The sequence below is a fragment of the Elephas maximus genome, chromosome 13, assembly GCF_024166365.1.
Source record: "Elephas maximus indicus isolate mEleMax1 chromosome 13, mEleMax1 primary haplotype, whole genome shotgun sequence".
In the NCBI taxonomy this organism is placed as follows: Eukaryota; Metazoa; Chordata; class Mammalia; order Proboscidea; family Elephantidae; genus Elephas; species Elephas maximus.
The window spans coordinates 100,055,174-100,068,169 of record NC_064831.1 but is presented as its reverse complement, the minus strand read 5'-3'; the positions used below and the strand labels follow the sequence as shown (position 1 = coordinate 100,068,169).

At 46.7% G+C, this 12,996-nt stretch overlaps 7 non-coding genes across 7 annotated transcripts; all 7 read right to left on the bottom strand.

Moving 5' to 3' along the window:
• Nucleotides 1–1,478: 1,478 nt before the first annotated feature.
• LOC126057782 (small nucleolar RNA SNORD115) lies at nucleotides 1,479–1,556 on the bottom strand. The gene has a single exon (XR_007512855.1). It is a non-coding gene; the product is annotated as a small nucleolar RNA SNORD115 (small nucleolar RNA).
• A 1,617-nt stretch (nucleotides 1,557–3,173) lies between these two features.
• LOC126057669 (small nucleolar RNA SNORD115) lies at nucleotides 3,174–3,254 on the bottom strand. The gene has a single exon (XR_007512744.1). It is a non-coding gene; the product is annotated as a small nucleolar RNA SNORD115 (small nucleolar RNA).
• Nucleotides 3,255–4,870: 1,616 nt separating this feature from the next.
• Nucleotides 4,871–4,948, bottom strand: LOC126057781 (small nucleolar RNA SNORD115). The gene has a single exon (XR_007512854.1). It is a non-coding gene; the product is annotated as a small nucleolar RNA SNORD115 (small nucleolar RNA).
• Nucleotides 4,949–6,566: 1,618 nt separating this feature from the next.
• On the bottom strand, nucleotides 6,567–6,644 carry LOC126057370 (small nucleolar RNA SNORD115). Its single transcript, XR_007512465.1, has one exon. It is a non-coding gene; the product is annotated as a small nucleolar RNA SNORD115 (small nucleolar RNA).
• Nucleotides 6,645–8,268: 1,624 nt separating this feature from the next.
• LOC126057548 (small nucleolar RNA SNORD115) lies at nucleotides 8,269–8,349 on the bottom strand. The gene has a single exon (XR_007512628.1). It is a non-coding gene; the product is annotated as a small nucleolar RNA SNORD115 (small nucleolar RNA).
• A 1,631-nt stretch (nucleotides 8,350–9,980) lies between these two features.
• On the bottom strand, nucleotides 9,981–10,061 carry LOC126057545 (small nucleolar RNA SNORD115). Its single transcript, XR_007512625.1, has one exon. It is a non-coding gene; the product is annotated as a small nucleolar RNA SNORD115 (small nucleolar RNA).
• Nucleotides 10,062–11,621: 1,560 nt separating this feature from the next.
• LOC126057546 (small nucleolar RNA SNORD115) lies at nucleotides 11,622–11,702 on the bottom strand. Its single transcript, XR_007512626.1, has one exon. It is a non-coding gene; the product is annotated as a small nucleolar RNA SNORD115 (small nucleolar RNA).
• Between the last annotated feature and the right edge of the window lie 1,294 nt (nucleotides 11,703–12,996).

The window sequence follows — 12,996 nt, the reverse complement described above, 5'->3', positions numbered from 1 at the left end:
ATGAAAGCAGGAAAACAGGCTTCGACCTTGCAATCCTTTGAGGAAGGGCAAAGAAGTAAGTCAGACATCAGACGAGAGACATTCATTGCCTAACAGCTATGCTTTTTCCACATATAGCCCAAAAGAGGGACGAAATCAAGACACACACTTCTCGCCCATTAGTGAGACTGCTGACCCTTGACAGAAAGGCAGACGCGTGCCAGATCAAGACAAGGCATAGAGGACTCCGAATGGAGAAAAGTACTCAGGAAGTCCCAGCCAAGAACAGGCTATTCATTTGATCAGCCCCGGCTAATGTCTACGAGGAAGCCGAATCTGTGTCCACAGGCACGGATCCGTGCACGAGCACTTCCAGGAAATGACATCCAAGGGTTCCCAAAACTGGGGATCTTCAAATGAGCTGTGGGACACTCGGAAGAGTGCTTTCACCAAGAATTTGGCCCCCAAATCAACTAGGCATTTCCAGAGTTTGATTTCACCCTTGTGCCATGGAGAGACACAGTCCAGGCCACCTCATTCCCAAAGAATGGGAACACAGGGAACACATCTCCTCCTGTTTATCAACCATCAGAGGATTCCTTGGCACAAAGAGAGCAGGAGTCTTATGGAACCTCTACAGGATTCCAACCAACTCTGTAAAACAGGGATCTTTGCACATGTGCAAGGCAGCACTTACGCCTGCTTTCACTGTCTAGAGCTCCAGGGAAACATGACCTCCTGTGGCATCAACCTGAAAGTGCTCCTGACCCTCGTGTCCCCTTCACACCTGGCATCGACCCTGACTTTAGATTTTCTACGCAGTTATCTGTGCAGCTACCTTTACTTGAAAGCTGGAGCCAGCTATCAGACTACTGAGTCGCTCATCCAATTTCAAGATTCACGGGAAAAGCGACCTGCAAATCCTGCGAGTCCAGCCGCAACTGACACACGCTTTCAATTACAGCAAGTTGACCAGTCTCCTGTAGAGCTCTGAGCCATTCACATCTCATAAATATCTTGGGAAAATACATTGTTCTAGTTGGCCGTTTCTCCCATTTCGGTAGGCCGTATCGGACTTGGACCCAGGCTATCGCAGATGACTCCAGCGCACATGTTTCAGGATTCTCTGATTCCTTAGTATCCACCCACGCACGTCACCGCCACTTAGTCAACCAGGCAAGGTCAAGCAAACACCAGGGGACATGCCTCAGCCTTGTCAGCAAACCCTACTGCCTTTTGTGGTGTATCCTCACTTGCCTAAGTGTCAGATGGGGCCAGGGCAAATCACGGGAAATCCCTCACCTTTTGTCCTCGCAACGGTGAACTCCTCGGAGGCAGGTTTTGCTAAAGGACACAAAAAGAGGAAAAGAGCCAAGGAATCAGCCTGACCAAAATCGGCCACCCAGGTCTTTTGGATTACTTGGTGCAGGTGAAAGAAATCAAAATGGGAGTCCGCTCTAAAGAAGATCTGTAAGGCTGGGACAAAGGACTTTCCCACAGGGCCTCAGCATAACCTCTCTGAGCATGATTTTTAGGTCATCATCTCTCTTCCAGACAGATTATGTCATCATTGACCCCAGCCATATCACTCCCCAGGAAAAATCCCCTGAGACCTGAAGATGCTTACCACAAATGTCTTCCTTCCACCCAGGAAGGACAGTGGATGAGAGCGTTCACACATCATCTTCCAGTTTCCCGGGCAGTTGGCTTGACCCCCATGAAAGCAGGACAAGACACATCGACCTCACTAACCCTTTGAAAAGGGGAAATCAGTAAGACAGAGATCCCAGAAGAGAAACTCACTTCCCTAAGGCTAGGCTTTCAGCCAGACATTCGCGAACACATGGACAAAATCAAGAGAGCCATTTGCAACCCACTGGGGAGTCTGCTGACCCATGACAGAAGGAGAGAATCATGCAATATTCAGAAGAAGGCAGAGAGGTCTCTGGATGTAGCACAAATTTACAGGAGGACCCAGGCAAAAGGAGCCTTTGCCATTGCTTAAGCCTGACTGATGTGTTGAAGGCAGCCAACTATGCGTCCACGGGCACTGTCCAATGTGTGCGGACTCCCGGGAAATGGCACCCAAGAGTCCCCAGCACCGGGGGATCTTCAAATCAGCTGGAGGACATTTGGAAAAGAATAGCTTTCCAAGAATTCTGCCAACACTTGTTAAAATTGCCACAGTCCTTCAACGCTTTCGTTTCACCACTGAGCCATGGAGAGACACAATCGAATCTACCTCAGGCCCCAATAATCCCCAGAGAGGGAACACATCTCCTCCCGTATATCAAGCATCAGAGGATCCCGTGGGGCACACGGAAAAGGAGTTCTATGGAATCTCTACAAGATTCCAAAGATCTGTCAAGAAAATGATCTTTCCACATGTGGAAGGCAGCAATTATGTCTGCATTGCCTGATTAGGCTGTCAGCAGATCCTGACCTCCTGTGGTATGAACCTGAAACTAGTCATGACGCTCGCGACCCACGTACCGAATGGTATTGAGCCTGGCATTAGCTTTTTGACTCAGATAGTGGTGCTGCTGCCTTTTCTTGAATGCTACAGCGAGGTATCAGGCTACTCCAGTCTTCATCCAATACCAAGATGTCTGGGAAAGACGCCCTGGAGATCCTAAGAGTCCAGTCGCAACTGACACAGGCTTTCAACTAGGGCAAGTCTCTCTGGTTTCTCCAGTAGAGCTGCTACACACTCCCATCCCGTAAAGAGTTGAGAGTTGAAAATATTCTCAAATTCCATAGACATACCCGACTGGGAACCGGACGATCAAAAATTACTCAAGTGGAAATTCTTCTAGGTTCCTGTGCTTCCTAACTATCCACCCGTGCATATCACCGCCACTTGGTCAATAGGTCAGGTCAAGCTCAAAGCAGGGGACACGTCTCAGCTTTTCCACAAAACCCGACTGCCTCTTGGGCTCCATTTTCACTTGTCTAAGTGTCACCAGAGACAAGGGAGAACCGCCGTCATTCACTCACCTTGAGTTCTTTCGGTGGTGAATCTCCTGAAAGCAGGTCTTTCGAAATGACAGAAAAAGACGAAAAGAGCCAAGGAATCAGCATGACCAAAATCGGTCAGGGAGGAGTTTTTGATCACTTGGTGGAGGAAAAAGGGATCCAAACGGGGATCCACTCTAAAGCAGATCATTAACGTTAGGGAAAAGGAGTTTCTCTCTGGGCCTCAGCAGGATCCTATTGAGCATGATTTTTATGTCATCATCTCTCTTGGAGACAAGTTGAGGTGTCTTCGTTGACCGAGACATCTCAATCCCCGGGAGAAATCACCTGAGTCTTCAAGTTCCTCACCACCGATATCGTCCATCCAGCCCGCAATCACGCAGGATGAGAAGGTTCGCACATCCTCTTCCGGTTTCCCGGGGACTAGCTTGACCCTCATGAAAGCAGGAAAACAGGCTTCGACCTTGCAATCCTTTGAGGAAGGGCAAAGAAGTAAGTGAGACATCAGACGAGAGACATTCATTGCCTAACAGCTATGCTTTTTCCACATATAGCCCAAAAGAGGGACGAAATCAAGACACACACTTCTCGCCCATTAGTGAGACTGCTGACCCTTGACAGAAAGGCAGACGCGTGCCAGATCAAGACAAGGCATAGAGGACTCCGAATGGAGAAAAGTACTCAGGAAGTCCCAGCCAAGAACAGGCTATTCATTTGATCAGCCCCGGCTAATGTCTACGAGGAAGCCGAATCTGTGTCCACAGGCACGGATCCGTGCACGAGCACTTCCAGGAAATGACATCCAAGGGTTCCCAAAACTGGGGATCTTCAAATGAGCTGTGGGACACTCGGAAGAGTGCTTTCACCAAGAATTTGGCCCCAAAATCAACTAGGCATTTCCAGAGTTTGATTTCACCCTTGTGCCATGGAGAGACACAGTCAAGGCCACCTCATTCCCAAAGAATGGGAACACAGGGAACACATCTCCTCCTGTTTATCAACCATCAGAGGATTCCTTGGCACAAAGAGAGCAGGAGTCTTATGGAACCTCTACAGGATTCCAACCAACTCTGTAGGAACAGGGATCTTTGCACATGTGCAAGGCAGCACTTACGCCTGCTTTCACTGTCTAGAGCTCCAGGGAAACATGACCTCCTGTGGCATCAACCTGAAAGTGCTCCTGACCCTCGTGTCCCCTTCACACCTGGCATCGACCCTGACTTTAGATTTTCTACGCAGTTATCTGTGCAGCTACCTTTACTTGAAAGCTGGAGCCAGCTATCAGACTACTGAGTCGCTCATCCAATTTCAAGATTCACGGGAAAAGCGACCTGCAAATCCTGCGAGTCCAGCCGCAACTGACACACGCTTTCAATTACAGCAAGTTGACCAGTCTCCTGTAGAGCTCTGAGCCATTCACATCTCATAAATATCTTGGGAAAATACATTGTTCTAGTTGGCCGTTTCTTCCATTTTGGTAGGCCGTATCGGACTTGGACCCAGGCTATCGCAGATGACTCCAGCGCACATGTTTCAGGATTCTCTGATTCCTTAGTATCCACCCACGCACGTCACCGCCACTTAGTCAACCAGGCAAGGTCAAGCAAACACCAGGGGACATGCCTCAGCCTTGTCAGCAAACCCTACTGCCTTTTGCGGTGTATCCTCACTTGCCTAAGTGTCAGATGGGGCCAGGGAAAATCACGGGAAATCCCTCACCTTTTGTCCTCGCAACGGTGAACTCCTCTGAGGCAGGTTTTGATAAGGACACAAAAAGAGGAAAAGAGCCAAGGAATCAGCCTGACCAAAATCGGCCACCCAGGTCTTTTGGATTACTTGGTGCAGGTGAAAGAAATCAAAATGGGAGTCCGCTCTAAAGAAGATCTGTAAGGCTGGGACAAAGGACTTTCCCACAGGGCCTCAGCATAACCTCTCTGAGCATGATTTTTAGGTCATCATCTCTCTTCCAGACAGATTATGTCATCATTGACCCCAGCCATATCACTCCCCAGGAAAAATCCCCTGAGACCTGAAGATGCTTACCACAAATGTCTTCCTTCCACCCAGGAAGGACAGTGGGTGAGAGCGTTCACACATCATCTTCCAGGTTCCCGGGCAGTTGGCTTGACCCCCATGAAAGCAGGACAAGAGACATCGACCTCACTAACCCTTTGAAAAGGGGAAATCAGTAAGACAGAGATCCCAGAAGAGAAACTCACCTCCCTAAGGCTATGCTTTCAGCCAGACATTCGCGAACACATGGACAAAATGAAGACAGCCATTTGCAACGCACTGGGGAGTCTGCTGACCCATGACAGAAGGAGAGAATCATGCAATATTCAGAAGAAGGCAGAGAGGTCTCTGGGTGTAGCACAAATTTACAGGAGGACCCAGGCAATAGGAGCCTTTGCCATTGCTTAAGCCTGACTGATGTGTTGAAGGCAGCCAACTATGCATCCACGGGCACTGTCCAATGTGTGCGGACTCCCGGGAAATGGCACCCAAGAGTCCCCAGCACCGGGGGATCTTCAAATCAGCTGGAGGACATTTGGAAAAGAATAGCTTTCCAAGAATTCTGCCAACACTTGTTAAAATTGCCACAGTCCTCCAACGCTTTCATTTCACCACTGAGCCATGGAGAGACACAATCGAATCTACCTCAGGCCTCAATAATCCCCAGAGAGGGAACACATCTCCTCCCGTATATCAAGCATCAGAGGATCCCGTGGGGCACACGGAAAAGGAGTTCTATGGAATCTCTACAAGATTCCAAAGATCTGTCAAGAAAATGATCTTTCCACATGTGGAAGGCAGCAGTTATGCCTGCATTGCCTGATTAGACTGTCAGCAGATCCTGACCTCCTGTGGTATGAACCTGAAACTAGTCATGACGCTCGCGACCCACGTACTGAATGGTATTGAGCCTGGCATTAGCTTTTTGACTCAGATAGTGGTGCTGCTGCCTTTTCTTGAATGCTACAGCGAGGTATCAGGCTACTGAAGTCTTCATCCAATACCAAGATGTCTGGGAAAGATGCCCTGGAGATCCTAAGAGTCCAGTCGCAACTGACACAGGCTTTCAACTAGGGCAAGTCTCTCTGGCTTCTCCAGTAGAGCTGCTACACACTCCCATCCCATCAAGAGTTGAGAGTTGAAAATATTCTCAAACTTCCGTAGACTTACCCGACTGGGAACCGGACGATCAAAAATTACTCAAGTGGAAATTCTTCTAGGTTCCTGTGCTTCCTAACTATCCACCTGTGCATATCACCGCCACTTGGTCAATAGGTCAGGTCAAGCTCAAAGCAGGGGACACGTCTCAGCTTTTCCGCAAAACCCAACTGCCTCTTGGGCTCCATTTTCACTTGTCTAAGTATCACCAGAGACAAGGGAAAACCGCCGTCATTCACTCACCTTGAGTTCTTTTGGTGTTGAATCTCTTGAAAGCAGGTCTTTCTAAATCACAGAAAATGAGGAAAAGAGCCAAGGAATCATCATGACAAAAATCGGTCAGTGCAGAGTTTTTGATCACTTGGTGGACGAAAAAGGAATCCAAACTGGGGTCCGCTCTAAAGCAGATCATTAACGGTGGGTCAAAGGAGTTTCTCTCTGGGACTCAGCGTGATCTTACTGAGCATGATTTTTATGTCATCTCTCTTCGAGACAAGTTGAGGTGTCTTCATTGACTCGAGACATCTCAATCCCCGGGAAAAATCACCTGAGTCTTCAAGGTCTTCAGCACTGATATCATCCATCCAGCCTGCAACCACGCAGGATGACAATGTTCGCACATCGTATTCCTGTTTCCCGGGGAGTAGCTTGACCCTCATGAAAGCATTAAAAGAGCCTTCGACCTTGCAATCCTTTGAGGAAGGGCAAAGAAGTAAGTCAGACATCAGATGAGAGACATTCATTGCCTAAGAGCTATCGTTTTTCCCACATGTAGCCAAAAACATGGACAAAATCAAGACACACACTTCCAACCCTTTAGTGAGTCTGTTGACCCTTGACAGAAAGGCAGACACGTGCCAGATCAAGACAAGACATAGACAACTCTGTACGTAGTAAAAGTACTCAGGAATCCCCAGACAAGAAGAGGTTTTTCATTTGATCAGGCCTGGCTGATGTATAGCAGGAAACCAAATATGTTTCCACAGGCACTCTTCCGTGCACGAGCACTTCCAGGAAATGACACCCAAGAGTTCCCAAAACTGGGGATCTTCAAATGAGCTGTGGGACACTTGTAAGTGTGCTTTCTCCAAGAATTTGTCCAAAACTTCTCCTAGGAATTTTCCAAGTTTCATTTCACCCTTGTGCCATGGAGAGACACAGTCCAGGCCACCTTATTCCCAAAGAATGGGAACACAGGGAACACATCTCCTCTTGTTTTTCAACCATCAGAGGATCCCCTGGCACAAAGAGAGCAGGAGTCTTTTGGAACCTCTGCAGGATTCCAACAAACTTTGTAGGAACAGTGATCTTTGGTCATGTGCAAGGCAGCAGTTACGCGTGCTTTCACTGTCTAGAGCTCCAGGGAAACAGGACTTCCTGTGTCATCAACCTGAAACTGCTCATGACCCTCCTGTCCCCTTCACAGCTGGATTTGACCCTGACTTTATATTTTTTATGTAGTTATCTGTGCAGCTACCTTTACTTGAAAGCTGGAGCCAGCTATCAGACTACTGAGTCGCTCATCCAATTTCAAGATTCATGGGAAAAGTGCCCTGCAGTTCCTATGAGTCCAGCCGCAACTGACATGTGCTTTCAATACGGCAAGTTGACCGGTCTCCCGTAGAGCTCTGAACCATTTACATCTCATAAATACCTTAGGAAAATACATTTTTCTAGTTGTGCGTTTGTCCCAATTCTGTAGGCCGTATCGGACTTGGACCCAGGGTATCGAAGATAACTCCCGCGCATATTTTTCAGGATCATCTGATTCCTAAGTATCCACCCTCGCACATCACAGCCACTTAGTCAACCAGGCAAGGTCAAGCAAACACCAGGGGACATGCCTCAGATTTGTCAGCAGCCCCTACGGCCTTTTGGGCTGTATCCTCACTTGCCTATGTGTCAGATGGGGCCCGGGAAAATCACGGGAAATCCCTCACCTTGTGTCCTCGCAACAGTGAATTTCTGGGAACCAGGTCTTTCTAAATGACACAAAAAGAGGAAAAGAGCCAAGGAATCAGCCTGACAAAAATCAGCCACCCAGGTGTTTTGGATCAGTTGCTGGGGATGAAAGGGTACAAAATGGGTGTCCGCTCTAAGAAAGATCCGTAATCCTGGGCCAAAGGAGTTTCCCGCAAAGCAGGGCCTCAGCGAAATCCCATTGAGTATGATTTTTAGGTCATCATCTCTCTTCGAGACACATTGAGGTGTCATTATTGACCCGAGCCATATCAGTCCCCAGGAAAAATCCCCTGAGACCTGAAGATGCTTACCACAAATGTCTTCCTTCCACCCAGGAATGACACTGGATGAGAGGGTTCACACATCATCTTCCAGTTTCCAGGGCAGTTGGCTTGAACCCCATGAAAGCAGGACAACAGACATTGACCTCACTAACCCTTTGAAAAGGGGAAATCAGTAACAGAGATCGCAGAAGAGAAACTCATTTCCCTAAGGCTATGCTTTCACCCAGATATTCGAGAACACATGGGGAAAATCAAGACAGCCATTTGCAACCCACTGGGAAGACTGCTGACCCTTGACAGAAAGCGAGAATCATGCAAGATTCAGAACAAGGCATTGAGGTCTCTGGACGTAGCAGATATTTTCGGGAGGGCCCAGGCAAAGGGAGCCGTTGCCATTGGTTAAGCCTGACTGATGTGTTGAAGGCAGCCAAATATGCGTCTAGGGGCAGGATCCTGTGGTAGCAGGCTCCCGGGAAATGGCACCCAAGGGTCCCCGGTAACTGGGGATCTTCAAATCAGCTGGAAGGACATTTGGAGATGAATTCCTTTCCAGGAATTGTGCCAACACTTCTTCTAGAAATTTCCACAATCCTTCAACTCTTTGATTTCACCACTGAGCCATGTAGAGACAGAATCCAATCTACCTCAATCCTGAATAATTCCCAAAGTGGGAGTGTATTTCCTCCTGTATATCAACCATCAGAGGATCGCAATGGGCCCACAGAAGAGGATTTCCATAGAATCTCTACAGGAATCCAAATGTCTGTCAAGAAAATGATCTTTCCACATGTGGAAGGCAGCACTTATCCTTGCAGTTCTTGACTAGAGTGTCAGCTGATCAGGAATTCCTTTGGCATGAACCTGAAACTAGTCACTCTGCTGGCGTCCCACTTAACAAATGGCATCCAAAGTGACAGTAGGTTTTTAACACAGATATTTGTACTGCTACCTTTTCTTGAATGCTACAGTGAGGTATCAGTCTACTCCATTGTTCATCCAATGCCAAGATTCGTGGGAAAGATGCCCTGCAGATTCTAAGAGTGCAGTCGCACCTGACATAAGCTTTCAACTATGGCAAGTCTCTCCAGTTTCTCCAGTAGAGCTCCTAGCCATTCCCATGCTGTAAATACTTGAGGAAAACACTTTTGTTTAGTTGCAATTTCCCAATTCCATAGACATTTCAGGCTGGAAACTGGAGTATCAAAAATTACTCAAGTGGAAATTCTTCTAGGTTCCTGTGCTTTCTAACTATCCACCCATGCATATCTCCGCCACTTAGTCAATCAGTCAAGGTCAAGCTAAAAACAAAGGGCACGTCTCAGCTTTTGCACAAATCCTGACTGCCTCTTGGGCTGCATTTTCTCTTGTCTATGTGTCAGCAGGGACATGGTAAAATCTCTGTAAATCACTCACTTTGTGCCCTTCCAATGGTGAATTTCTGGGAAGCAGGTCTTCCGAAATCACAGAAAAAGAGCAACGGAGCCAAAGAATCACCTGACGAAAATCAGTCCGTGAGGAGTTTTTGATCATTTGGTGGAGTTAGAAAAAATCAAAATGGGGTGCACTGTAAAGAAGATCATTAAGGTTGGACAAAAGGAGTTTCCCTCTGGGCCTCAGGGTAGTCCTATCGAGCATGATTTTTATGTCATCTTCTCTCTTCAGGACAAGTTGAGGTGTCATCATTGACCCGAGACATATGGATCCCAGAAAAATCAACTGAATCCTCAAAGTCCTTACCACAGTCACGCTTGATGAGAATGTTCACACATCCTCTTCCAGATTCCCAGGGAGTTGGGTTGACCCTTCATGAAAGTAGGAAAACAAACATCGACCACTCAAACCTTTTAGAAAGGACAAAATAGTAAGACAGACATCAGACAAGAAAAGTTCAATGCCCTACAGCTCTGGTTTTTCCCAGATACAGCCAAAAATATGGACAAAATCAAGACACACACTTGTAACCCATTAGGGAGATTCCTGACCCTTTATCAGGACAAGTCACGAAGTCTCTAAATGTAGTAAAACTTCTCAGGAATTCCCAGCTAAGAAGAGGCTATTCATTTGATCAGCCCTTGCTGGTGTATAGAAGAAAGCCAAACTTATGTGCACAGGCACTATCCCAAGCATGAACAGTCTCAGGAAATGATACCCAAGGGTTTCCAAAACTAGGGATCATCAATTGAGCTGTAGTATGCTCAGAAGAGTGCTTTCTCTAGGAATTTGACCAAAACTTCTCCTAGAAGTTTCCGAAGTCCTTTACCTATCTGAGTTCACCCTTGTGCCATGTAGAGACATGGCCCAGGCCACCTCATTCCCAAAGAATTACAACACAGGGAACACATCTCCTCCTGTTTATCAACCATCAGAGGATCCCTTGGGACACACAGAGCAGCAGTATTATGGAACCTCTACAGGATTCCAAAGAAATGTGTAGGAACAGTGATCTTTACACATGTGCAAGGCAGCACTTATGCCTGAACTCATTGTCTAGAGCTCCGGCTAAACATGACTTCCTGTGGCATGAACCTGAAACTGCTCATAACATACGTGTCCCCCTCACACCTTGCATCGACCGTGACTTTAGGTTTTCTATGCAGATATCTGTGCAGCTACCTTTACTTGATAGCTAGAGCCAGATATCAGACTACTGAATCGCTCATCCAATTCCAAGATTCATGGGAAATTTTCCCTGTGTGTCCTAAGAGTCCAGCCACAAGTGACACACACTTACAATTATGGCAAGTTGACCAGTCTCCCATATAGCTCTGAGCCATTCACATCTCATGAATATCTTAGGAAATACATTTTTCTAGTTGTGCATTTCTCCCAATTCCATAGGACATATCAGACTTGGACCCAGTGTATCAAAGATGACTCAAATGGAAATTTTTCCAGGTTCCTCAGTATCCACCCACGTACATCACTGCCACTTAGTCAACCAGGCAAGGTCAAGCAAACACCAGGGGACATGCCTCAGCTTTGTCAGCAACCAATACTGCCTTATGGGCTGCATCCTCACTTGTCTAAGTGTCAGATGAGGCCAGGGAAAATCATGGTAAATCCCTCACAATGGTGAATTTCTTGGAAGTAGGTCTTTCTAAATGACACAGAAAGAGGAAAAGAGCCAAGGAATCAGCCTGACAAAAATCAGCCACCCAGGTGTTTTGGATCACTTGGTGGAGGTGAAAGGAATCAAAACTGGGGTTCGCTGTAAAGATCAGAAACGTTGTGTGAAAGGAGTTTCCCGCTGGGTCTCAGCGTAATCCTATTGAGCATGATTTTCATGTCACCATCTCTCTTCGAGACAAGTTGAGATGTCATCATTGACCTGAGCCATATCACTCCCCAGGAAAAATCCTCTGAGACCTGAAGATGCTTACCACAAATTTCTTCCTTCCACCTAGGAATGACACTGGATGAGCGCATTCACACATTGTCTTCCAGCTTCCTGGGGGTTTGGCTTAGCCCTCATTAAAGCAGAACAACGGAGATCATCCTCATAATCCCTTTATAATGGACAAATCAGCAACACAGAAATCTGAGAACGTTTCATTTACATATGGCTATAGTTTTTCCCAGATATTGCCTACCGTATGGACAAAATCAATGCACCCACTTGGAATTCAGTATGTAGTCTGCTGTCCCTTGATAGAAAGCAAGAAACATTGAAGATCAGGTCAAGGCATAGCGGTCTCTGGACTTAGCATAAATTCTCAGAATGCCCCTCAGAACAAGAGTCTTTTCAATAGATGAACCCTGGCATGCATTGAAGGAAGCCAAATCTGCATCCACAGGTACTTCCCAGTGCACTCAAACTCCCAGGAAATGACACCCAATGGACCCCATTAATGGGGTCTTCAAATGAGCTGGCAGGCACTTCAAAATGTATACCTTTCTGAAATTTGTGCCAACACTTCTTTAGAAATTTCTATAGTCTTTTAACTTTTTCTTCCTTCCAGCTAGGAATCCAGTGGATGAGCGTGTTCACGCATCGTCTTCCAGTTTCCTACTTGTTTGGATTGAGCTCCTTGAAAGCAGGACAGAGGAGATCGGCCTCACAAACCCATTTTAAAAGACAAAGCAGTAAGACATACTTCAAAGAATATAGTTCATTTTCTTATGGCTATGGTTTTTCACATATATTCTCAAAGGTATGGATAAAATCAATACACCCACATGCAGCCCATTAGGCAGAGTGCTGGTCTTGATCCCACATCACTGCCCAGTTCAGCCCCTTTGTCTCAGCACATGCCACAGATGACCCATCCTTGTCCATCCCCCTTTGGTTGACCTGCCCTGCTGCACCATTATGGAGCAACCAGCCCTGCCCTCCTGGACAAGATGAAGACTAGTATCATGCCAAAATTCGGGCAAAAAGCAAAGAGCACCCATCACTCCTTCCCAGACCTAGCCAAATAAAACAAAGAAACAGGTTGACAAAAATAAATCTACAATCAATAAATGAAGAAAATAACTCCTTAATATCCTTAAGACAGCAGAAAATATCAAAACATAAAAAAAGAAAGAAGATAAGATGGCTCCAAAAAGTGTCCAGAATAAATCCCCAGATTACCTTCTGTAGAAGAAAAGATACTGCAACTACCTGATAGGGAATTCAACACTC